Here is a 24,298-nt window from a genome sequence, read left to right on the forward strand (position 1 = left end):
CAGTAAATAACTGTTATTCATATGAAGAAAATCCCTTTCAATTTACTTAAATGCTAGAAGTTTGAAGATTGGACTATTTGGACAAATCTCTGGATCATTGGTGGACCTGGTCATCTCTGCAGAGTCACCCTCCAATGTTCCCTTTACCCTACTATGTTTGCTGAATTCTTTTTTGTTGGCCTCAGGACTCTGTGAACCTTACCACAGCTAACCAGTGCTAAAGTGCTTATGCTCAATTCCCTAAGCATGGTAACACTGGTTTACACCTGATTGTCATATTCAATTTATTAGGAGTCCCTAGAAGAGTGGGCCTGCAAATATAATGTTACTATTGGACTAATCATGCCACCCACTTAAGTAGCCCATTAAAACATATCCCAGGCCTGCCATGGCATCCTGAATGCAGTTCTGAACTATCAATTCGACTTACCAATATTACCCCCTTGTCAAGCCTTAAACTCCCCTTTGGTTACATATGCATCACCCTAAAGGTAGGTCTAATGTAGCTGATCGGCCGGGTGTATTGTTAATACAAGTTTAGACATGTTCTTTTAAGTTTTACATGTCCTGCTAGTGAAAAACTCCTTAATTCGTTTTTCACAACTGTAAGGCCTACCTGCCCCATAGGATAATATTGGGCTGCCTTATTACATTTAATAAGTGCTAATTTTTGATTAGGGACAGATAGGCATTTTGTGTTTGGTGTTTATGAAATTATAATTAAAAATCCTCTTTAATGGTGAAGTAGGTTTTTAAATTACAGTTTTGAAAATGTCACTTTTAGAAAGTTTACATTTTCCTCATGGAACTCTTGTCTGCTACAGCCTCCTGCCTCGTCCCACTGGAAACTTTTGACTTCCGAAAATGTGACAAAGTAAGGAGGTATAAATCTTCACTGTGCTCCCTCCTCGGACAACGCCTCTAGCCTTTGCTCTACTTAATCTTCCCTTCTAAGAACATTTTCTTAAAAGTTTCATCTTAGTCCGAAGGTAAACACTAAGCGGGTCCAATACATTTATGTAATCCCACCTGTGCTCCATCGTGGCCGGCCATATTTTTTTACTTTGACCTGGTCTCATGCAACTAGATGTCTGGGGTTTGCGCTTTGATCCTTAAGGTGCCAGTTTTTACAAAAAACTTTTAAAAATCACAACTCCTGTTCTACTGATTGGATTTTTGTTGTTTTGATATCACATTATACAAATGTACTCAATTTTTCTGAATTGCTGTGGGAGTTTTTATGTGTTTTGTGTTTAGTTTGTTAGTGTGTGTGTGTTTGTGCATGTGTGCGTGTGTGTGTGCTGCATAAATACTTTACTCGTTGCCTCTAAGTTAAGCCTGACTGCTTTTTGTGCCAAGCTGCCCAGGGTTAAGCACAGGTTAATGCTGTAATTTTTTGTTGTTCACTCTGCCAGAGGTTGTCGCTGTTGCTTGACCATGGCTCACACCTCCGTCAACTAACAGCCCAATTTCTCATAGTCAGTATCTTGAATGTTCACTAGCAACATCATTTACGATGTGACTATTGAAGCCATTTTGAAAAGAAGCTGAGGCGCATTTGTGCCAGGATGGGGCAGTACCAAGTTCCTGCAAAAACCTAGATGAACAAGCAAGATGTTTACCAGTATTTAATATTGTTACACACACACACTTAGGTATTGTGCTAGTTGCCAAGTAACTGGACATCTGTATTTGTCCAACCTTAAAAAATAATTTCACTTGACAAACCTACTCCATCTTTTGGTAATCCGCTTACAGAAAAGAATTACCGAATCTTTGTGTAACCAACAGAGCCAGTCGTCATCATATCATCCATCTCACTTTCTCATAACAAATGGCCATATAAAAATATATACCAAAAAGAACGGAGTCTCTCAAGTGTCGTCCCCTCTGATAGGAAAGAGAGATCTCCTATAACTGCAAAAGTGAGTCTATAGGTTAATGACCAGCTCATGATTTGGGGAAAGTGCTCACCAAATATGTCCCCTACCAAAAACCAGACTATCTATCAGGATCTCTCTTCGGGTGTATACCAGTCAGTATCCTTACCTCCTCCATTCCCATCCCCTCCCCCTACCCACAATACATATCTTTCTATTTCATGTGCAACATTTCAGTGAGGCCACATATTTGTAGCAAGGGCATCTTTTCCTTTAAAATAATTGAACAATGCATGCTGTGAATTGTTTACTTGAAACTGTTGTGATATGGTAAACAATGAAAGTGTGAATGCAAGCATCCTAGGATATGCTTGTGCTCTCTCTTAACCTATAAGCTAATTTGAGGTATTATCTGCAAGATGACATGATCAAAAAGCTTCCATCATCTAATAAATATAGGCCCACATTTACTAAGACTTTATGTTGGGTTTACAAAAACTATACTTACCACAACTCAGACACTCTTGCACTATAGCCCAAAGGTGTCTGCATTAGTGCATTGCTGAAAAAAGTGTGCTAGCACAGGGAAATAGCATAGTGCGATATCTTAGTAAATATGGCACTGCTCTGCACTCTCCTGTTCATTCAAGGCAGTGCAGCAACTTTACTTGCTGTACTGCAATGCATGATGCCTTTGTATATTTGTCCCATAGTGAACAAATATACGCCCAGTAGAGTTGTAAATGGTGCAGGTTCAACGTGCAAGACCATTGCATTGATCTCTGTTCCCAGAGGTGTTTTGGAATAGAAATCTAGCACTCCTGTTGCACTATTAACATCTCTTACATGCTTTTGTTAATTACCACCAAAACATTAAAAGTTGGAATAAGATAGGAATATTCAGGAAATGTTCATATAGAGTTAGTACAGACAGAAAGGACTGTGTCCTATATGCACTTTTACTAATAGCGCTTTGGATGCTTCGGGTCGATTCATAAAGGCAGGTAAAAGTGCATTAAAGATGACAACTGTAGTACATCTTCTCAAACTCAAAAGCTTCTGTGAATCAAACCTATAGCCTTCATCTGAACTCTGTAGCTCTAGACTATAAAACAAGATACTACCGACTTCATGGGGATTCCCTGATGTATTCTCTTCCTAAAAGGCTCTGTATGCTCTTGTTTGTGGCCACATTCTGACCATTCATCAAGAAAATAGCAGTAATTACATATTTCTAATTCACACAAACTCACTCCTATGTATTCGTTGCAAGCTGCAGTTGTATACATAGGGACTCCTCCCATAATTATAAGTCAAAAATATGAGGGTTTGTACATGTCATATCTTCAATGAAGTGGCTTTCACTGCTACTTGTAGGTCCAAAACTGCAAGAAGGATACATGTCCCTCAAGTTCCACTAGCGTGAGTGTATGAATCTATGGTCATCAAGAAGTGGCGATCTATTTCAAGCACCTGGGAATCAACTTGCATTTTGCGTAAACAAGTTGTAATTATGGGATTTCATTTCAGATGTAAAATATAAGATATTGGGTAAAATAAAAAATATTAAGCGAACCCATTTTTAGAGCGCCCCTCACCTTATTGATGGGTGTCTGGCCCATATGAGTAGACCTCCTTCAAATGAATGTATTTATGTTTTTTTCCTTCAAGTCTTAACTTTTGGCCTTGGGCATTAATTTTTGAAGGGCGACTGCTCCGATATATGTTTTCCTCCTTCTCATTGGTGTTGGGGACAACTGTCCCATATAATTTATCGTAGCTTCCCACAAGAGAGGAAACAACTTGCTGAAATTGCCTCTGGGCAAAAGAACCATTACAACAAGTCTGTGTGCTTTGATTTCTCTGATAATGATTTTTTTTTTCTACAGATATGCCAGTGACGTTTCTGAGGTCTGCAAAAGGCTACTCGTGTATAAATGTATCTCCAGGGCCCCTGCCAATCACTACAGGTTCTCACGTTGCCACTGAATTGAACGCTTGTCTAACATTTTATTTCCAGCTACAGTCCAATCATAGCTGCCGGTCCATTCTCTACATAGATTCATTTTAAATGTTGGTTTACAACGGTTTACAAACAAGAAAAATGTAATTTTTAGCACCGCCCTTTAAAAAAATTATTTCTATAGCTATGTGAAGTGTAAATACTTTATTTAACTTAAAAAAGAATATGGCTATTAGCTACTGCTTTAATAATATTCTAAGTGCTTTTTTTTCATAAAAAGCAACCTCCCTCTTCCAATTTTGAGGCCTGGGACTACAAATACTGTGTAATTGCAAAGTCAATGCAACTGACTCCACTAATGCAAAGTTCCCATTCTCAGTGCACAGATGTGTATTGTGATTAGCAAATGTTACAACGGATTGCAATGAAAACATTGAAACACCTTGTGAGATGCAAGGGCCTGGGGGATGCCTAGGGGACGTGGAATGAAGTTGCAAGGGCCTGGGGAATGCCTTGCGATGTGCAATGGAATGCACAAATTCTTTGAGGAAGCATGGCATTGAATGGGTATTGACTGCTGAGGGCAGAAGCACTCCATTTGCAAAGTGCAAGTGGTCAATTTTAGATAGCTTACACTGTGTGTGTGATGGCTCAGTGCATTGGGAGGAGCTGAAAGTGACCGCACTGACGGCTATGCCCACTTCTCGAGATGTCAATCATAATGTGACACTGTTTGTGTTACTGTGACCCTTTAATTAACAGTGATCACACAACATGCAATCATATACCCATACAGACAATCACACACTGCCCCTCACCCATAGAGTTACTCATACAACTAGTCAGCCAGGCAAAGAATCAATCACATTGCCATTTTACTCACCTATACAGTTATACACACACCACCTTACTTATTCAGACAGATATTAACACATACTTACTCTCTTATACAATCACTGACACAAGCACACTCTCATCCATATAGTCACTCTCACAATCCTCACTCTTACATGTGAGATGTATAGAAAGAGGCAAGAAAGATGCACACATAGGGAAGAAGGGTGCAGAAAGAGACAAAAGAGTGCAGAAATAATCAATAGAGGTGCAGAAAGTGCAGAAAGAGGCAAGAGAAATGCAGAAAGAGGCAAGAGAGGTACAGAAGCAGGCAAGAGAGGTACAGAAAGAGGGATCAAGGTACAGGAAGAGGCAAGAGAGGTACAGGAAGAGGGAGAAGGGGTGCAGAGAGAGGCAAGGGGGGTGCAGAAAGAAGCACATTAGGTGCAGAAAATAGCAAGAGAGGTGCAGAAACAGGCAAGAGAAATGCAGAAAGAGGCAACAGAAGTAGTGAATGAAGCAACAGAGGTGTAGAAAGAAGCAAAATAAGTAATGAAAGAGACAAGAGAGTTGCAGAAAGAAACAAGAGATGTGCAGAAACAGGCAAGAGATGTGCCGAAATAGGCAAGTGAGGTGCAGAAACAAGCATAAGGGGTGCAGAAAGAAGCAAGAGAAGTACAGAAAGAAGCAAGAGAGGTGCAGAAGGAGGCAAGAGAACTGCAGAAACAGGCAAGAGAGTTGCAGAAAGAGGAACAAGGGGTGCAGAAAGAGGTACAAGGGGTGCAGAAAGACGCAAGAGGGGTACGGAAGAAATCAAGAGAAGTGCAGAAAGAAGCAACAGAGGTGCAGAAAGAGGCAAGAAGGGTGAGGAAAGAGGAAAGAGAAGTGCAGAAAGAAGCAACAAAGGTGCAGAAAGAGGCAAGGGAACTGAAGAAAGAGGCAAGAGAGTTGCAGAAACAGGCAAACGATGTGCAGAAAGAAGGAACAGGGTGAAGACAGGCAAGAAAGGTACTGAAAGAAGCAATAGAGGTGCACAAAGAAGAAAGAGGTGCAGAAAGAAGCAACAGAGGTGCAGAAATAGGCAAGAGGGGTGCAGAAAGAAGGTAGAGAGGTGTAGAAAGAAGCGCACACTGTAACACTTGTCACTGCATTTTTGGTAACGTTTGAACCGTTTAAGCTAGAAACTAGTTTTTTTTGGTTCAAATCTGCAGATTATGCAGCAGATGATGGATTATGTGCAAAGGCGGAAAATGTCTAATTATTTGAAAATCAGTACAGCCGAACAGTCGCATAATTCCAGTGGCCCTGCTCATAGTTCTAACTAGGTCCAGAAGTGCTCATTAGTGGCTCCTTTTTTTTGTCATATTGAGTTTATAGTGTAGCTTATATGGAAATGAGGAAGACTAAACCTGAGGTTACTACTCCACAACACAGACCACCATACCACATAAGTACACTCCATAACACATAATCCCACTCTACATAAATCCTATACACTAAATGCCACATACATTCTATCCGCATAATTTCAATTCACAACACACCACATAATTCCACTACACACAACAAACTACCACTCCGAAACATTAGTAAAAACATTTACATTTACAACGTCAACAGCCTTAACTTTCGCAAATGTGAGACCCATTACATTGCAAATGCTTCTTTAACTAGTAGTCACATTTCCAGAGAGGTGGAGAGTGGGCGCGCCTCCGACCGGTGCTCAGGAATTTCCCTGCATAGGACTTAGTGGAGGTACCAGGAGGGCTTCTTGGCCTCCAAAGTCCCTCAGGAGGAAATTGGACTTCATCCCCCATCCAGTAGTTTGCCAGGAGGTGCATTTGCAGAGCGGCAGAGAAAGGGGCGTGGCCTCCGAAGACCTCTTAGCAAATCGACTGTGTGGAACTAAGTGGAGGTAACAGGAGAGGGTATTTGGCCTCCAAGGACATCCTTAGAGCTGACTACTCCTCCTATTACCTCCAGTAAGTCCAACACAGCAGGATTGGTAAGTTCTCATAGCAGGCCATGCTCCCTTTGCCCACCACTCTGCAAACGCGCTCCCAGGCACACTCTTGGATGGGGATTAAAGCCCCCTTCACTGCTGGTGGTCCTTAGGGGCCAACTAGCCTACTTGTTACCCCCAGTAAGCCCAACAGAGTGGTATTGCTAAGAAGTGGCCACAGGCCACGATCCCTTTCTCCACCACTCTGCAAACGTGCCTACTGGCGCGATCTTGGTTGGGGTATGAAGTCCCCTTGCCTCCTGAGGGGCTCTGGGGGCCAACTAGCCCTCCTGTAATTTCTAGTAAGCCCCACACAGCTAGATTGCTGAATGTGGTCAGAGTCCACACCCCCTTTTTACACCACTCTGCAAAAGTGCCACCTGGCACACCATTGCTTGTGGAATGAAGTCCACTTTAGTCTTGAGGTCCTCAGGACACAAGAGGACCTCATCACCCCACCAGCAGTGCGTCAAGAGGTGCGTTTGCAGAGTGGTGTAAAAAGGGTCTTGGTCTTGGACCACCTCTCAGCAATCCCACAGTGTAGGGCTTACTGGAGGTCCTGGTGGGCTAGTTGGCCCCTACGGATCCCTAGGATTCAAGGGTACTTAATCCCCCAACCCCAGAACGTGCCAGGAGGTGCATTTGCAGAGTTGCGTAGGAAGGGGGCGGGGCCTCTGGCGAGTTGCCAGTTTTTTTAAGTTTAGGAAGGGGAGCTGTGTGGCCCCCAATTCCTTAACCCTTTTTGGCATGAGCAATTGTTTTTCTTTTTTTTATTGAAAAGGAAGGCACAAGGCCCCCCTCCCAAGGCTGTGTACGGGGCTATGCCTTTCCTTTTTTTTAAATCAGTAGAGGGGAGGTGGGCCTTGTGCCTCCCCTCCCCAGGCCAATTTTGGCCCCAGGGACCCTCTCCCCCAAGGCCTGGAGTTTAAAAATAAAAAAATTATTTCTGTTAATGAAAGAGGGCCGCGTGGCTCCCCTTCCCTGGGACCCCATCCCCCAGGGCCTGCCCTTTTTTAAATTTTATTTTTAAATTGGAGGGGGGCCTTGCGCCCACCTTCCTGAGGCCAATGTAGCCCCTGGCACCCCATCACCCAGGGCATGGCCAATTCTTTTTAGTTTTTTTAAAGGGAGGGTAGCCTTGTGGCCCCCCTCCTGGGCCATATTTGGTTCCGGGGACCCCATTCCTGGGGCATGGCTTCACTGTTGATCATCGTGGCGGAGCCCCAATGCCCCCGCGGTCCCAGCCGGCTCCCCGCATCCTGCGGGAGCAGGCATTGCTTTTGGACAAGGGGAGCTGCTGACATGCACCTCCCTTTGCCCAAAAGGAAATCTGCTTCACTTCATGGAAGAGAGGGCAGATTTCCTGCCTTATTAGTTTGCCCCAGGCAGCTGTGTGCTGTGTGAACAAAAAATGTGTTGAATAAGTGTAGTGTTACTTGCAATTAATTACTCAGCCCGTGGCAGAAAGCAGTCTCAGCTGCCGGCCAGTTCCTTTCAATCATCATCAATGACGCACCTCAATTACGTCTGCCGGGCCTTAGGGGGAGTGGGGGTGGGTTTAGGAGCAGTTTGGACAATAACTGCGCATGTCGGGTTAGGTCGGTGTCTTTCCTTGGCCAGCCCAACAAGACGCTAAAGCAGCCAATCATGGTGCTTAGCAGCACCATGATTGGCTGCTTTAGCATCTCAGAGCCTGTGACTGGACATGTCCATGCCCGGAGCGTGGGCAGCATATTCACCAGTCACTGCACAGCTTCATTGTGAAGCTGTGCCGTGATTGGTCAATCTGCCATAGCTCTCAGCTTCTCTCTCTGCCTCCCCTCTCTTTCGGCAGAGGCTTACACCATTAAACACAGGAGAGCATGGAGAAAGAGAGAGTCGAGAGTTAGCTCTCAGCTGCTGGCCTGACCTCGTCGTGGTGGTGGCCCCCTAAGTTGAATCGAGGCCTCGCGCACAACTTCATTAATTTGGCATTGGCAATGTGTGTCCCCCTACTCTTTCTGATGAGAGCCTGCCTCAGACGCATACAGATCACAGGTTAAGGATTCAGGCTGAGACTAGTGAGTAAAGTATATGACCGCGTTGCTTGCATAGTTGCGTTGGCCTGCCGCCCAGTTGTATTTTATTGTACCTTACTTTTTAAGTGAAAGCTACTGCATACAAAAATCCAACTAGGTGGCAAACTTTTCAGCCAGCCCCATCTGTCTTCCTCTTCCCTGGCCCCCACGTGATCTCAATCAGACGGTGAATCTATGCCGGGGACGGTCACTCACGGTTCATGATTTTCACCAGATGGTCTATTAATACTGATAGTGAAAATCATGAATCGTGAGTGACCGTCCCGGTAATAGGGAGAGGATTCCGCATCCTCCCTTACAGCCTCACTCTCGAAAGGGTTAGAGCAGCAGAACAGAGCTGCCAACTATGGAGGGGTTGTTGAGCCGACAATGCTGAAAATCAAACCTGCTTCACCCGAGGGGAACCAGGTTCGAGTTTCGGCGGCGTCACCATGGGTGTCCACAGGGGGGGGGCAAGGAGGGGCGCTTGCCCCCCCCTGGAGCGACCCTCCTTGCCCCCCCTGCGGATGCCCATGAAAACCGTGACTTCAAGACGGGGTTGTCACTCTCTTTCCTCTCCTTTCTTTTATTTGCTTCCCTGTGAAATGGATCCAAAAAAGAAAGACGCTTTTGCTGGAAATGTCATATTTTTCAGAAATTTTAATTCCAAAGTGCAGCATTGGGAATAAAAGGCTAAAAATATGAAAAATAGATAAATAACTAAATAAAGTAAGACAGAGTGGTAGCAAACTGGCCAAACTGATTTTATTCACACTGAAACACATTAGCGCCACTTTTACAGTTTGCCAGTGGAGCGCTATTTTTGTTTTCTTGACTTTGTTTTCCCTGGACTTGGAACTAGTGCACCAATCCTGGAGGTACTGCAATGTTTGGATTGGAAAACAAAATGTGTGCTGCGGCTCTGCGTCCAGGGATGTGGTCTTTTTACCATACTGCTTACGTTTTGTAAGGCTATAAGCAATGGCCATTGAAATGGGTCCATTCAGGGCCCTGTAGTCCTGTCCTTAACTTTTCAGGCAAAAGCACTCACTGATTTCTGAATAGTGAGTGAAAAAGCATTAAGGTAACCATGTTGTTCCTGCTTACATTTCCCATGGTTTGCTAAATTTTGCATTCCCTATAAGTGTTTGCTTTTTCCAGGATGTTGTTACTTTTATTTTTGTAGGCCGCATATTGCTCTTGTCTAGTGCGTAATTTAAATTGAGCCGCATCCAGGTGTTTATAGCGGGCAACAATTGGGTTGTAGTTGAAGACAGTGGGAGTTTTTATCAGTGGGGCAGTATGGTGTTCAGTGGGGGAGAAGATGTGGCACTATGGTCAGAGCTGCTGAATTTGGAACTGGGAACGTGGTTGAGCCTTAATAACCAGTCCACCAGGCCACTCTCCTGCGAGAGCACAATCACATGCTAGACCTTAGAAGGCTTCGCAACACCTTAGAAGCCCTGGTGTCTTCACACCAGCAGGTAGACCCTAGCATTCCAAGTGTAGGTTAACCTTCAAGGCTTGTCCACCACTATCCATACTGAAGTTCACCTTCAGTCTTGCGGGAAGGCCTATGAAGCAGCACACCCTAGAACAACAGTCACTGAGGTCACAGGACCCTTGATAAGGGCCAGCTCTAGGGTGGTGCAACCAGTGTGACGGCACCGGGTGCTGACTTTAGGTGGAGGCAACATGTTTGCAAGTATATTATGGTTTTAAAAACGCAAAGAACATGAGCCATGCAGATCACAAAGTGCCATAATGTAAATAGGTCAGTGGGCTACTGCGTTTGTCAGAGAGATCCTTTTGTTACTTTCAGTTTATAAGTTAAAATCCTAACTTAGAACAGTGGGCTCTTAAATGTCATCTAAGAGCTGCATACAAACTGAAAGGTACAAATTAGAGCGTTATGACCCCTCCCCCCCAGTTTTTGATTATCCTAATGTCCCAAAAAGTGTTATTTTGGACAGAAATCAATTCTGATCATTAAGGAGAACCCCCAACCATGGTATTACATTTTAAATTCCGGGTATTTCTCCAGACCAAGCACTATAATATAAAACTATACGGGCTACTAGTATGGTTGTCATGTGACTCCTACACCTTGTAGTCCTTAGTCTTATGTTACATTTTCTATACAGTGATTTACACACATATTGATTGTCTCTGTGTAATGTGTGTGATGTAAAGAGTGGCGCTGTAATCAAATTAAAGGCAACTGAGAGAGAGTTGTTATGGAAACTTGGGAGGCACAGTTAAAGGGTGGTAGTGAGGGAATTCATGGCAGAGGTGGTCATTGGGGGGGCGCTTACAAACATTAATGCACAGGACACCACCAGTGCTATGGCTGGCCCTGCCCTTGAGGCCTGTCTGCCTCACCCAAAGGTACCTCCATTGGCCTTGTTTCAGCAGTAGTAGTGGCTACTCACCAGGGATTGGCAATGCACGATTTGCACGTACACCAAACTGAGTTCGCGAACTTACAGTCACCCGGCTTCATTCACAAGCATTTTTAACATGTGCTGCCTGCTGTGGGGTCACTGGAATTGAATATGCAGCAAAGGATGACAACATTATGCCGTAGTGTTGACTAAATTATGCATTAAAAAAAAGGCTGCAGCGTAATGCAGTATATTTTCAGATATTTTATTATTTTGACGTGTGTACACATGCTAACAGTCTCTGGAAAGATTTTGCCTTATTAGTACCAGTGTAACATACAAACGCACCAGTGAGAAGGTGACCAGTCAACCTTTACAATAGGCCATCCACTCCGCAGCAACACAAGTCACATTTTATATTAACTTTTGATATGTTTGAGCTACAAACAATTTATTAGTAAATGATCAGATCATGCAGCAGATCTTGCATTTTGAGGCAAATATGGCAGAGCCATAATTTTAGAGACAACATTTGCAAACTAGGATATTTTGTCATTCATGTTTGAACTGTTGTTGTGGAAAAAGGGAGTAGTGCTGTTGACAGAAACTCCATGGCTCGGAGACAAATGGCTTGTGTTTCCACATTTTATCGTATTTGGTACATTCTGTGATTAGAAGCATATCCCACTTTGTGAATATATTTTATTGTCAATAACTCATTATAACCTTAAATAATCATGTGTATCCATTGGTTGATTAAACTGGGCAGTGAAATGCCAAACAAATACTAAAAATCGGGATGTCTGCGCATTCTGGCCACACCTCTGGCTCCACCCACAGATCCAATCCTTGGGTTATTCCCGCCCTTTGATTCTCCGCCCACTGTTCCCCTAGTTTTTTTCCCCCACTTCGACCACTGTGTAAGACTCAACATCCCTGGACCTGTGATGTGCCGCCGCTGCGGGCGCCACATGTGCCACACATTTACGGTGCCGGGCTTCCGCATAAGGGAGCTGGCCATTATTGTATCCCTAAATGTGGGCACGTTGTCAGTTTGACATTGACTACACGTAGAGGGACTCTAAGTTTCTTTTAAAAAATATAGCTAACATTTGGGATAAAACATTTTATTTTGTATAAATTAAGTGAATGTGTGTAAAATTTAGCAATGCCCAGGGAATTCTAGTAAAGGGAGCACCCATTGGCGAATCACTAGCGTGTGTGATTGATGCAATATTTATTACTAACTTTGACGTTGTGCTTTAACTTTGGATAAAAGTTATCATGAATTCTAGCACCAAGAAGCCAATATTGGTAAATATGTGTGCTACAAATAATCCCTAACTTACACTGTGCATACAGTATATTTAATCTGGTGCTTTAATCATAGGCTGTTTTAAAGTATTCTGATAAAAATCGAATCATGCTGAAGACAGCTTTGATTGGTGTTGGATCGAGGTCCTGGAAGTCTGCACACCCAGCAGACAGAGATAAAGCACCTTGTCAGAAAGTTTAGTAATTTCCCTACAGGTGGTGTTTGTTGGCCTGTGGTAGGGTCAGTCACATGTCCTGGATTCCTGGCATTTAATTGAGTCTATCCCAGTTCTGCGCCCCAGTGTTTTTTGTGCTCCACCTGGCACACATCATGTCGGAGGATGGTGATGACGTTAACATTTTGCCCCCCCCTGGAAAAATGTCTGCGGACGCCCATGGTCGTCACTCAACTTTCTGTGATTCTGGGTAAATCTCTTAATCTCCCCGTGCGGCTGTGCCAACAAAAATTTATTTCATTTTGTGACTCTGGAGTTAATATTCAAAGGCAGGGTAAGACACTCGTATTTTTTTCCAGATGCAAAAACAACACAAGATTATTGTGTCCTTTCCTTGTCATGCTCATTTGAACTGCATGAAGCAAAGGGCCTGGTTGAAAGGACCGGGCGATAAAGAACCATCACCCCGCATTCGTGACCCCGCATGCTGTCACAACGAGGTCATTATAACGACTGTGTTGTGACAACGCATCCCATTACTCCGCAAGTAATGGTATGTGTTGTCACAACGCGGTCGTCGTTACGACCGCGGTGTGACAGCATGCGTGATAATGGTATGCGGTGTAAAGAGGCATATTCAGACCGGGCAGACCTGAAAAGCTATGCCTCGAGCCTGCATAGTTTCAACGTGTACACTGTACGAGCATACTTTATTTGTTGGCGTCCTCGCTGCTGGTTCCTAAAACAAAATTAAAACAGGCTACATTTAGGCAAATAAATGTATTTTAATTTCTTCCCGAAACGTAGTAGCAATCTGCCCGACAAAACCTTGATGGGCCAAGGGACAACTCTTACCCATGTAAGTCATAGGTAAAAAGGCTGTCGCTCCGGGAACAAAGCAATTAATTTTTTTTATAAAAAGCCTAATTTTTCAACATGTCCGTACTAGGAACAGAAAATCAGGACAACTCACTTTTAGAGTACCTTTTGGGTTTGTGTGTTGGTGTTGTGATCATGGATTGGAACTGGAAGCAGAAGGTTAGTGAGAATGGAACTTGGCTGTGAAAGGGATCAGAAAACACTACAGCAGCAGAAAAAGTCATAAGATGTTTGTACAGTTTCCCATCTTTATTTATTACAGTATAATTGTTACTGCTCAGGTTTTTACACGAGCAGCTATCGATGTGCGAGTTTGCTTATTTTATTAAATTCTCATGGCTGTGGTACTTTATATGCCAAATAGTTGCCCGTTATCCCACAGCTGGTAACGGCAAATGTTGCCAAACATTACATAAATCTACATAGGTGGGGGACATAACGATTAAGAGCAGTCCTCAGACAGCTGGGAACAAGAGTGTCCAGCCTTTCAGGGGCACCCTGACAGAGCCTGCTTTGTTCTGCAAAGTCTTGCCCTGATGACCTTTAATAATTCTTAAACAGATTTCTTAAAATACCGTTTTCCTGTCATTTATTGTTAATGTGGGTGATGTGTGAGCCTAACACAGACATTTTGCAAAGAACTGTGTTTGTTTCCTGCAACATCCATAAAAAAAGTTTCTTTTAGATCAAAACAGGACCTAACATATGAGAAATGGGAGGGTGTCACAGAGATTTTTGCATTAATATTAGTGAACTGCTGTTGTGTTGCGATATTGAAATCACACCACTAACCATTAATATTAGATTTAAACACATTTAGAATTTGGACGAGTGGCACAGTGCATTGTCAGTTACCTGATAAAAGAGGCAGGAAACAGCTGAAACTGGATCATATATTCAAAGCTGTTCCTAACAGGGGCTCCCTAAATACGTTTGGCCCAGGGCCCCAAAATCCTTAAGATGTCCCTGGAGATAAGTGCCAAACGGGGCCTAGCTTCAGAAACATTTTTATCTTGTAGATAGATGTTTCTGAAGCTAGGGAGTGCTGGCACGCACCTCTGAGAAGCATACACAATGCTACCAATGCTTCTCAGAAATGCGTGCCAGCAGGGCCTATCTGCAGAAACATTTGCTTCAGATGTATCTGCACTTGAAAGAGTTTAAGTGCATGCTTTTCATGGTTCACAATCTCAGTGCTTAGGCTTGTTTGTGTAACTGCAGTGGAACTGCCTTGTTGGATTGCTCATTGGTATTTAAAGGCTAATATTAATAATAATTACTAATAATATATATTGTAGGTAAAGTAAATTGTTGAAGGCGAACCACACAGGCCCGAGTTCTAATCATTGCATGCCTATGTAAACTAGTGCAAAAGGTGAGCTGTTAGAGATAACTGCACTTTCACAATTGCCTTAATAACCTTCTTGCTTTCTTTAATTTGCTTAAAAATGCACCATTTGCCCACTCTCTTTTCAAAATGTTCTCATAGGGAGAACCCCCCTTAGGTTGCTCGGTGTCGCTTGCTACACTCGTACTCCGCAGTGCGCTACACCACACATTTTACGCCTCACCACTTTCACATGTCACCAGCAGCCACTGATATTAGGTAATATATATGTAATATATATATATATATATATATATATATATATATATATATATATATATATATATATATATATATATATATATATGTTATATGAAATATTGCATATTGATCCAGTTCAATTTCTTATTCCCTAATTTTCTGTTTGAACAACTTTTGTTCTGGTATTAAGGAAAATGAATATTTTGCTGATCGAATGACAGTTTACCATAATCTATCTTCTATGTCTATGATCAGGTGATTGCTGTGACTAATGCATTTAGTGGGCGTGGGGTTTTTCACAAGCATTTATAAAAAAGGAAAAAAATAGTAACAACTTTACATGCGACCAAGGGCCCACGGGTCCGAAACGCGTCGTGCTGTTGTTGCCTCACCTGCACATTAAAATCTATTGAAGCCAGATCCTGTGGTCCGTCTCTCCTTTGCTTCGCCGATCTGGACGATTGGAGGTGTCGCATGGCGTTTATCTTTTGTGTATATAAATATATATATATATATATATATATATATATATATATATATATATATATATATATATATATATCAAAATATCCCTCTATCTTCTATGATTGAAGAGCCGGCACTCGAAATCATGGGTATTCTCCAGTTTATTGCATGATTACAATCCACACACAGACACCGCAGGGACGCCTTTCGCCAGTCTTACTGCCTTTCTCAACCTGCCATGTGCCATATTGGTGCTTCTTTTAAAGCTTAACATTTCATAAAAATAGAAATAAAGAATGCCTTTTCAACATTTCGAGGGTATGCATTTGTAAAATACAAACATGCTGCAAAGTTACGAATACTGGAAAACAGGGTCACAACATAGTAAAACTAGCAATAAGGGTGCTTCAAGGTTTTTTACAGAAAGTAAAAAACCTTGAAGCACTCCTGAAACCTTGAAGCAGTGCCAAAACGCGTCCCTGCGGTGTCCGTATGTGGATTGTAATCATACAATAAACGGGAGAATACCCATGATTTCGAGTGCCGGCTCTTCAATCATAGAAGTTTGGGGAATATTTTCTAACATTTTCAGCGCTAGTGCTACCTTTTGTGCACCACCAGCGATCAGGCAATCAGCCAGTACACCACAATTTGTATCTGGATATTATATGTATATATGTATATATATATATATATATATATATATTGCTTAAACCTTGATTAAAAATGCGATGACTCCGGAAATGGGCCTCTGTGTTTTTGTGTCACAGCAGTGAATCGATGGGCTTCTTCTTGCCCGTTGTTTAAAGAGGCTGCCCTGAAGGGTTGGGGGCTCCGATGCTCGAAGGATGTTTGATGGATTTAATACAGGAGCATGACCCACTAGCTGCTGACTTGCCTACCGGGAGATGCTAACATAGCGAAAACAGCAGCAGCTTGGAAGGGATTTGGTGAGAATGACTTTCTGTACCAATCGTTCCGGAGGAAAGGCATTTATCAAGGAAACCGGAATAATCACGCATTATGCTGAAAGTAAGAACTTTCATGACTGTGTTCCATTGGGATTTTATTCACATGAATGCATTTTAAAGTAAAAAGAAAGAATAACACGATTTATGCCAACAAAATGTGAACTTTCCTAATACTTGCATCTATTTGAACTTTAAGATGCATTGTGGGAGATGTATTGCACACAGGTCATGTGACCCAGAACTATTAAATGCATGCACGTATGCACTTGGCCAACTGTTTCCTCCCGTGATCAAGGCAGAACGCTGAAACGCGTAGGGTAAAAGGAAGCATGTGGTGCTGCTTAAACCTTGATTAAAAATGCGCTGACTCCAGAAATGGGCCTCCGTGTTTTTGTGTCACAGCAGTGAATTGATGGGCTTCCTCGTGCCCGTTGTTTAAAGAGGCCGCCCTGAAGGGTTGGGGGCTCCGATGCTCGAAGGATGTTTGATGGATATATATATATATGTGTGTATAAAAATATATATATATTTTTACTGAAAAACCATAGCTTAAACCTTGATTAAAAATGCGCTGACTCCGGAAATGGGCCTCTGTGTTTTTGTGTCACAGCAGTGAATCGATGGGCTTCTTCTTGCCCGTTGTTTAAAGAGGCTGCCCTGAAGGGTTGGGGGCTCCGATGCTCGAAGGATGTTTGATGGATTTAATACAGGAGCATGACCCACTAGCTGCTGACTTGCCTACCGGGAGATGCTAACATAGCGAAAACAGCAGCAGCTTGGAAGGGATTTGGTGAGAATGACTTTCTGTACCAATCGTTCCGGAGGAAAGGCATTTATCAAGGAAACCGGAATAATCACGCATTATGCTGAAAGTAAGAACTTTCATGACTGTGTTCCTTTGGGATTTTATTCACATGAATGCATTTTAAAGTAAAAAGAAACAATAACACGATTTATGCCAACAAAATGTGAACTTTCCTAATACTTGCATCTATTTGAACTTTAAGATGCATTGTGGGAGATGAATTGCACACAGGTCATGTGACCCAGGACTATTAAATGCATGCACATATGCACTTGGCCAACTGTTTCCTTCCGTGATCAAGGCAGAACGCTGAAACGCGTAGGGTAAAAGGAAGCATGTGGTGCTGCTTAAACCTTGATTAAAATGCGCTGACTCCGGAAATGGGCCTCTGTGTTTTTGTGTCACAGCAGTGAATTGATGGGCTTCCTCGTGCCCGTTGTTTAAAGAGGCCGCCCTGAAGGGTTGGGGGCTCCGATGCTCAAAGGATGTTTGATGGATATATATATATATATGTGTGTATAAAAATATATATATATATATATATATATATATATATATATATATATATATATATATATATATATATTTACTGAAAAACCATAGCTTTCAGCCACGTTGTAGTTAGGAATTAGCATTTAAAAAACCTTAGAAATTCACTGAAAAAAACATAGGTTTCACACATGTTATAGTTAGCTGTACATTTCACTCATACAAAACCATTGAAATTCCCCCATTATAGTAAGTTCAGCTAACTATAACTCGCGCGCCCGCAATGCACTGCTGATGACGTCACATATTACATCACTCATGACATGGTCAGTGGCATCACTCATGACATCACTGATGACATCTCAAATGACATCCATGATGACATCGCTGATGACATCATCCAGTGAATGTGTGTCTTTCTGAAAAATAAATATTATTTATATATGTATATCTAAAGGTTGATGGAAGAATAAATGGGTAAATAAGTGTCTAAATGGATTTTTTTTGTAAAATTGATTGTATAATGGACTTATTAAGTATATCATAGTGAATACATGTATTAGCGAGTAATGTTTAAATATATAAATATCTGTATTAGGGTCTCACTTTGTGTATAAGTGGCTGCATGGGTTGGTGAGTAGCTACATGAGTGTCTATATGGGTTATTAGTTGATTTTTTGAGTATCAGAATGAGTGTCTGTATGGTTTGGTGGGGGTATTACTTAACGCACAGATGCATGAATGACTAACTCACTGTTGTGTTTTGAAGACAGAATGTGTGCAGGACTGTATGGGTGGATGAGTGTGTGTATGGGTGTGTTAGTGAGTGAATGACTGTCTCAATATTATCTTTATGAGTAACTACATATCTTTTAAACTAGTATATGTGAGTATTGATGTATATAAGTGAGTATATGTGAGAGTGAGACATTGGAAGAGTTCCTGTATAAATATGTATGTGTTTCTATAAGTGATTGTTTAAGAGAGTAAGTATGTGTACGTTTCTGTAGAAGTGAGTGTAGTGGTGTGTGTATAGCTGTATATGCAAGTAAATGGATGTTTGATAGTTTTTTTGCATGTGTGAGTATGTGTGTGAGTAATTCTATGGATGAGTATCGGTGTGTAACAGGATGTATAGGTGTATGAGTACATATGATGAGTGAGTACATGTATGAGTGACTATATAGAACTGTTGGTGAATGAGTGGATGTGTATGTAGATGATAGAATTACCTAATAGGTTGTTGTAACTGGTTTTGGTATCTCCATTTTTTTGAGAATTTTAGTTTCTATTTTTGAATGTGTGTATCAAAGGTTATATTAGGGTGAGAGGAGGTCTGCCTCTCTTTCACAAGGATGATGTCATCAGTGATGTCATTTGAGATGTCATCGGTGATGTCATGAGTGATGTAATATGTGACGTCATCAGCAGTGCATTGCGGGCTCGCCAGTTATAGTTAGCTGAACTAACTATAACGGGGGAATTTCAATGGTTTTGTACGAGTGAAATGTCCAGCTAACTATAACTTGTGTGAAACCTATGTTTTTTTCAGTGAATTTCTAAGGTTTTTTAAATGCTAATTCCTAACTATAACGTGGCTGAGACCTATGTTTTTTTTTCAGTGAATTTCAAAGGTTTTGTAAATGATAATTGTTAAATGTATTAATTGTTAAATTTCTTTCTTTTTATACATTTTTTCTTCATTTTTATAATCAATATTTACATCTTTTTTTTAATTCATATTTTAATGAAAAATAATAAAGCTAAATAAATTTTTTTAATACACATTTTTTTTTTAAATATAAAAAGAAAATTATTTATAATTTTGTAAAATTTTTTTGGGGGATAATCGCACCGTACGCGTACGGTAATCTCACCGTCCTTTGTACGGGAAGTCGTACTCAGCGAGTACGCGTGCATACGTCACAAATACGTTTCGACGTTACGTGGCGCATCAGCGCTTCCGTGTGATGTCATCTACACTTGTACGACGCACCGTGCGCGTACCCCACAAACGTTTTATAATGTTTAAAACGATATATCTATGTATTTGTTGTAAATTTTAAAGGTAGACATTATCTGGGATAATCATGAAAATTGTTTTTTTTTACTTTTAATAAGCGTATATTACTTTTAAAAGCAATCACGAACATCGCGACGGTACGTCGTACGTACTTGCTCCGTAGGAGCAACGTAAGCGCAGCGTAAGAGCTCCGTAAGTGCACTGTAAGAGTACGCACAGCCATGTGACTTTAAAAGAAGAGATTTCATTAGTTCATAACACTTCCTACTCCAACTGTTGAAAGACCCCTCCCATTTTGATCATTCTACTTGGACTTTGTCAGGAGCAGGATCTTTTTTTTGGGAGCTGAAGTCCATTAGAACAATTATCATAAATATGGCCGGTGTTCCTCAAACACCTTCTGACTATTCATCTGATGATAATGAATTTTTGAATGAACCTCCTCAGAAGAAGAGGAAAGAAGCCTTTATATGGAAATGTTTTAGTTTTCCAGAGGGACAAAAAAAGGCGAATGCACCTAAGGTCACGTGTAAAATTTGTGCCGTGACATTATCCAGAGGTGACGCATCAAAAAAGTACTCTTTCGGTACTGCAAGTATGGACCGTCACGTCAAGAACTTGCATCCCAACAATTATGCAAGGGAGGCAACGCGCAGCCTACAGGAGAATCCTCCACCTCCAGTGGCTAGCACCTCAAGTGCACCACCACCTCCTGGAAGCAGTCCACATCCTATTATTGTTCCCTAGTTCTCTGAGCTCACTTTCCACTGCAAACATTGCAAAGAAATGCTTTGCTATGGTGAGCAATCTGTGGACCTGATTGTGAAGAGGCAAGAGCAGCACCGTTGTTGCCCTAAGAAATATATTTCTTTTAACTTTTTTATTTCTGGTGCACAGTTTTTTGGTTTCAAAAGTTCAATTTTTCTGGTTAAAAAAACAAACACAAAAAAAACTTGTTTAAAAAATCACAAAAAAATATAAAACAACAAAGACATAAAAAACATTTCTTTTCAGAACTACCGCTACTGGTAAAAAAAAAAAGAACTATATTTCTATGTTAGTCTGTAAAAGTTTGTCAGAATGAATGTGTAGTTCATAAATGAATGAATGAATACATTAGTAGTGTATGGTGAATGTGAAAGTGCAGAACTATAAGGATGTGCTACAGCATAAATCTATAAGGTGTTTACCTATAGTATACTGTAGTTCCTCTGAAGCACTTGAATGTAACATATGCATATAAATATGTTACAAGTCTATGCTTCAATTTGCACTATTGGTGAAACTGCCTGGATGAATTTGTATGTATTAAGGGCGGTTTTACAACCCCCTTGTGCCTCTTTTACACAACCGTTGCATGACATTTGTGATGCAGTGGTGGTGCAAAGGATGTGCCATAATGTATGGTATTTACAATATAACGTAATTGGAAGGTGCGTCACATTTTAAAGGCCTGCACCAGAAGGAGGCTTTCCTGCGCAGGTGGGGGTGTTCTGGTGCAGGAACGCCTCCTAAAAGTGACTACGTGAAATCTAAAAGACTTGATCCAGTCACTTTGGGCTTATACTGCGTCAAAACCCTGCACCTGTTTGAAGCAGGTGTAAGGATTGACACAGCATTATGAGCATAGGGCCCAAAGAGCATTTCTGGAGCTGCATTGCGCTTCCAATGCAAGTCAAGCAATGCACCATCTTCGCAGCACAGATACATCACATATCTGTGCCATTTTTGCCTCTTAGTGCACCACAGTGTAAATACGATGCATCCATGGTGGTGATGTCACAGTGCACAATAATTGTCATATCTCTGGGGATATACCACTTATTGTACAACTACTAATTACTGTTTTAATTGTAGTGAATGCCTTACTACACACTGATCCATGAGTCACTAGAAAACTATACCAAGAGTAACAGAGTGTTTGGTGGAAGTGAAAAGATAGAAACTGTGAAATTCAACATAAATAAGGCAAATAGGCAGGTACATAGAACACTAAATGCACAGTCTGTAGGGGTTTGAAACACTCTATGCCTTTGCACCATGAATACTTGACTACTCACATAGGCCTCATTTATGAGATTTTGCCGTAGAAAAGTGCTTTCTCTTCACTTTTACAACACTGTATAGATAAGTAAAGCAATGTCAGAGTGTTTGCTATAAGTATAATGATATAGAGTGTGGAATTGAAGGTATAAAAAACAAGTGTGCCGGTGCATAGAAGACTGCATGCATAGTCTATATGTGTTTTAAAGCACTCCATGGCCTAAGGCCTACTTTTCTCTATATTTACTTGGGTACTGACTGTATAATTACACTTCTGCATGAATGAATTTATAACGGCTTCCTTTTTACCACAGTGCATACATAAGGACATTCCAATGAATCCCTCAGTACAATACTAAAACAGCAATGACAGAGTGTTTGCTGCAAGTGTAAGGAGAGAGACTAGGGAATTGATGGTATAAAACACAAATTTGCCGGTATATAAAACAGCTGAATCAAAACCCTGCACCTGCTTGAAGCAGGTGTAAGGATTGACACAGCATTATGAGCATAGGGCCCCAACAGCATTGCTGGAGCTGCATTGCACTTGCAACACAAGTCAGGCATTGTGCCATCTTCACAGCACAGATACATCAAATATCTGTACCGTTTTTGCCCCATAGTGCAACACATTGTAAATACGGTGCATCCATGGTGGAGATGATACACTGCACAATAACTGGCATATCTATGGGGATATACCACTTATTGTACAACTACTGATTAGTGTTTTAATGTAGTGAATACCTTACTACACAATGATCAATGAGTCACTATAAAAGTATACAAAGATTGACAGAGTGTTTGGTAGAAGTGTAAGGATAGAGACTGTGGAATTCAACATATAAAAGGCAAACATGCAGGTGCATAGAACAGTGTGTGCATAGTCTATAGGGGTTTGAAGAACTCCTTGCCCTAATGGGGGCTCTGCAATTCCTTTTGTGGAAATTATTTTGGTGTCTTGAAGTTGCAGAACAAAGCCTTAACCTTGGCCTCTGCGGCCTGCGCACAGCGAAGCCTCTTGCAGAGAAGCTGGATGTACAGTATGCATGCCAAGTTAAAAATGTGTGTCCATGCGTTCATAGTTTATCTTCACTTTTGGTGCATGCCAGAGCTATTCTGCATAGAACCATTAGAGAGACGTTCCATGGCTGCTCTCTGAAAATTCAAGGCACGTTCTCTCTGCTTGCTCTCTCATTTATTGATGGTAGAATATTCATGATGTGTTGTAAGTTAAAACTATGCACAATTTAGCAAGAGTAAACCCTATTCAAGAACTGCTCTGCGTATGGAACAAGGCTTGGCTTTTCTTGTTAGTGGTCTCTACACAGCAGACATCTGCTCTTGCAAGGGGCTCTAGTAAACCCCTTTCAGGGTAGTAACCAGTATAGAACTCAACTTCACTTGGGTTTAAGGGAGGGTTTCTTGCTGGAACAAGATTGCAAAACATGCTGGCTTCCCCCTCTGCGACCTTGTAGCAACAGAGAGAGAGGGAGACAGAGAGAGTGAGTGACACAGACAGAGGGAGAGTAAGAGCGAGATAGAGAGCAAGCGAGAGGAAGGTAAACAGAGAGAGACAAAGGGAGACAGAAAGAGACAGAGAGCGAGGGAGGGAGAGAGACAGAGAGAGAGGGAGGGAGACAGAGATAAAGACAGAGACAGACAGATAGAAACAGAGACAAGGATAGGGGCAGAGAGATAGAGGCAGAGACAGACAAAGACAGAGAGGGAGACAGAGTGTGGAAGACAGGGACAGACAGAGATGAAGATAGATGGTGACAGACAAAGGAAGGGTAAGAAACAGAGAGAGGGAGACAGAGAAAGAGGGAAACCGTGGGAGACAAATAGAAAGGGAGAGTGAGGGAAACAGAGGGAGGGAGACAAAGCAATATAGACCTGGAATGAAAAGCTATAAAACACAACTTTGCTAGTGCATAGAAGAGTGCATACATAATCTATAGAGTTTTGAAGCAGTCCATGTCCTAAGGCCTAGTTTGCACCATAAGTACTTGGATACTACCTGAATAATTACAATTCTACAAGAAGAGTCTCTCAAACCATTTTTAATTTTAAATCATAAATTTATTCCTGTAACATTTCATAATTTAATAGAGCTTCTAACAACATTTCGTCTGAATTTCATTTTCTTCATTATAACTTTCAAAAGTCTTTTCATGTAACTCAATGTCCTCTAAAGCTTCAATAAAATCCTCATCCATTGTTTTATCGAAGAAATTGCAGCTTATATCTCCAGCAATATTTCCATCTTCCTTTTCACAATCAATAATAGGTACATTTAACTCCTCTATCAAACTGTTAGAAATTTCAATACTTTCTTCTACATAGTTCTGCTCTTCTTCCATAGTAATTTTTTTAAAGGTTGTTGTTCCTTGTACAAAAACATAAACACTTTATGTTATTGTTT

The sequence above is a fragment of the Lissotriton helveticus genome, chromosome 8, assembly GCF_964261635.1.
Source record: "Lissotriton helveticus chromosome 8, aLisHel1.1, whole genome shotgun sequence".
NCBI lineage: Eukaryota > Metazoa > Chordata > Amphibia > Caudata > Salamandridae > Lissotriton > Lissotriton helveticus.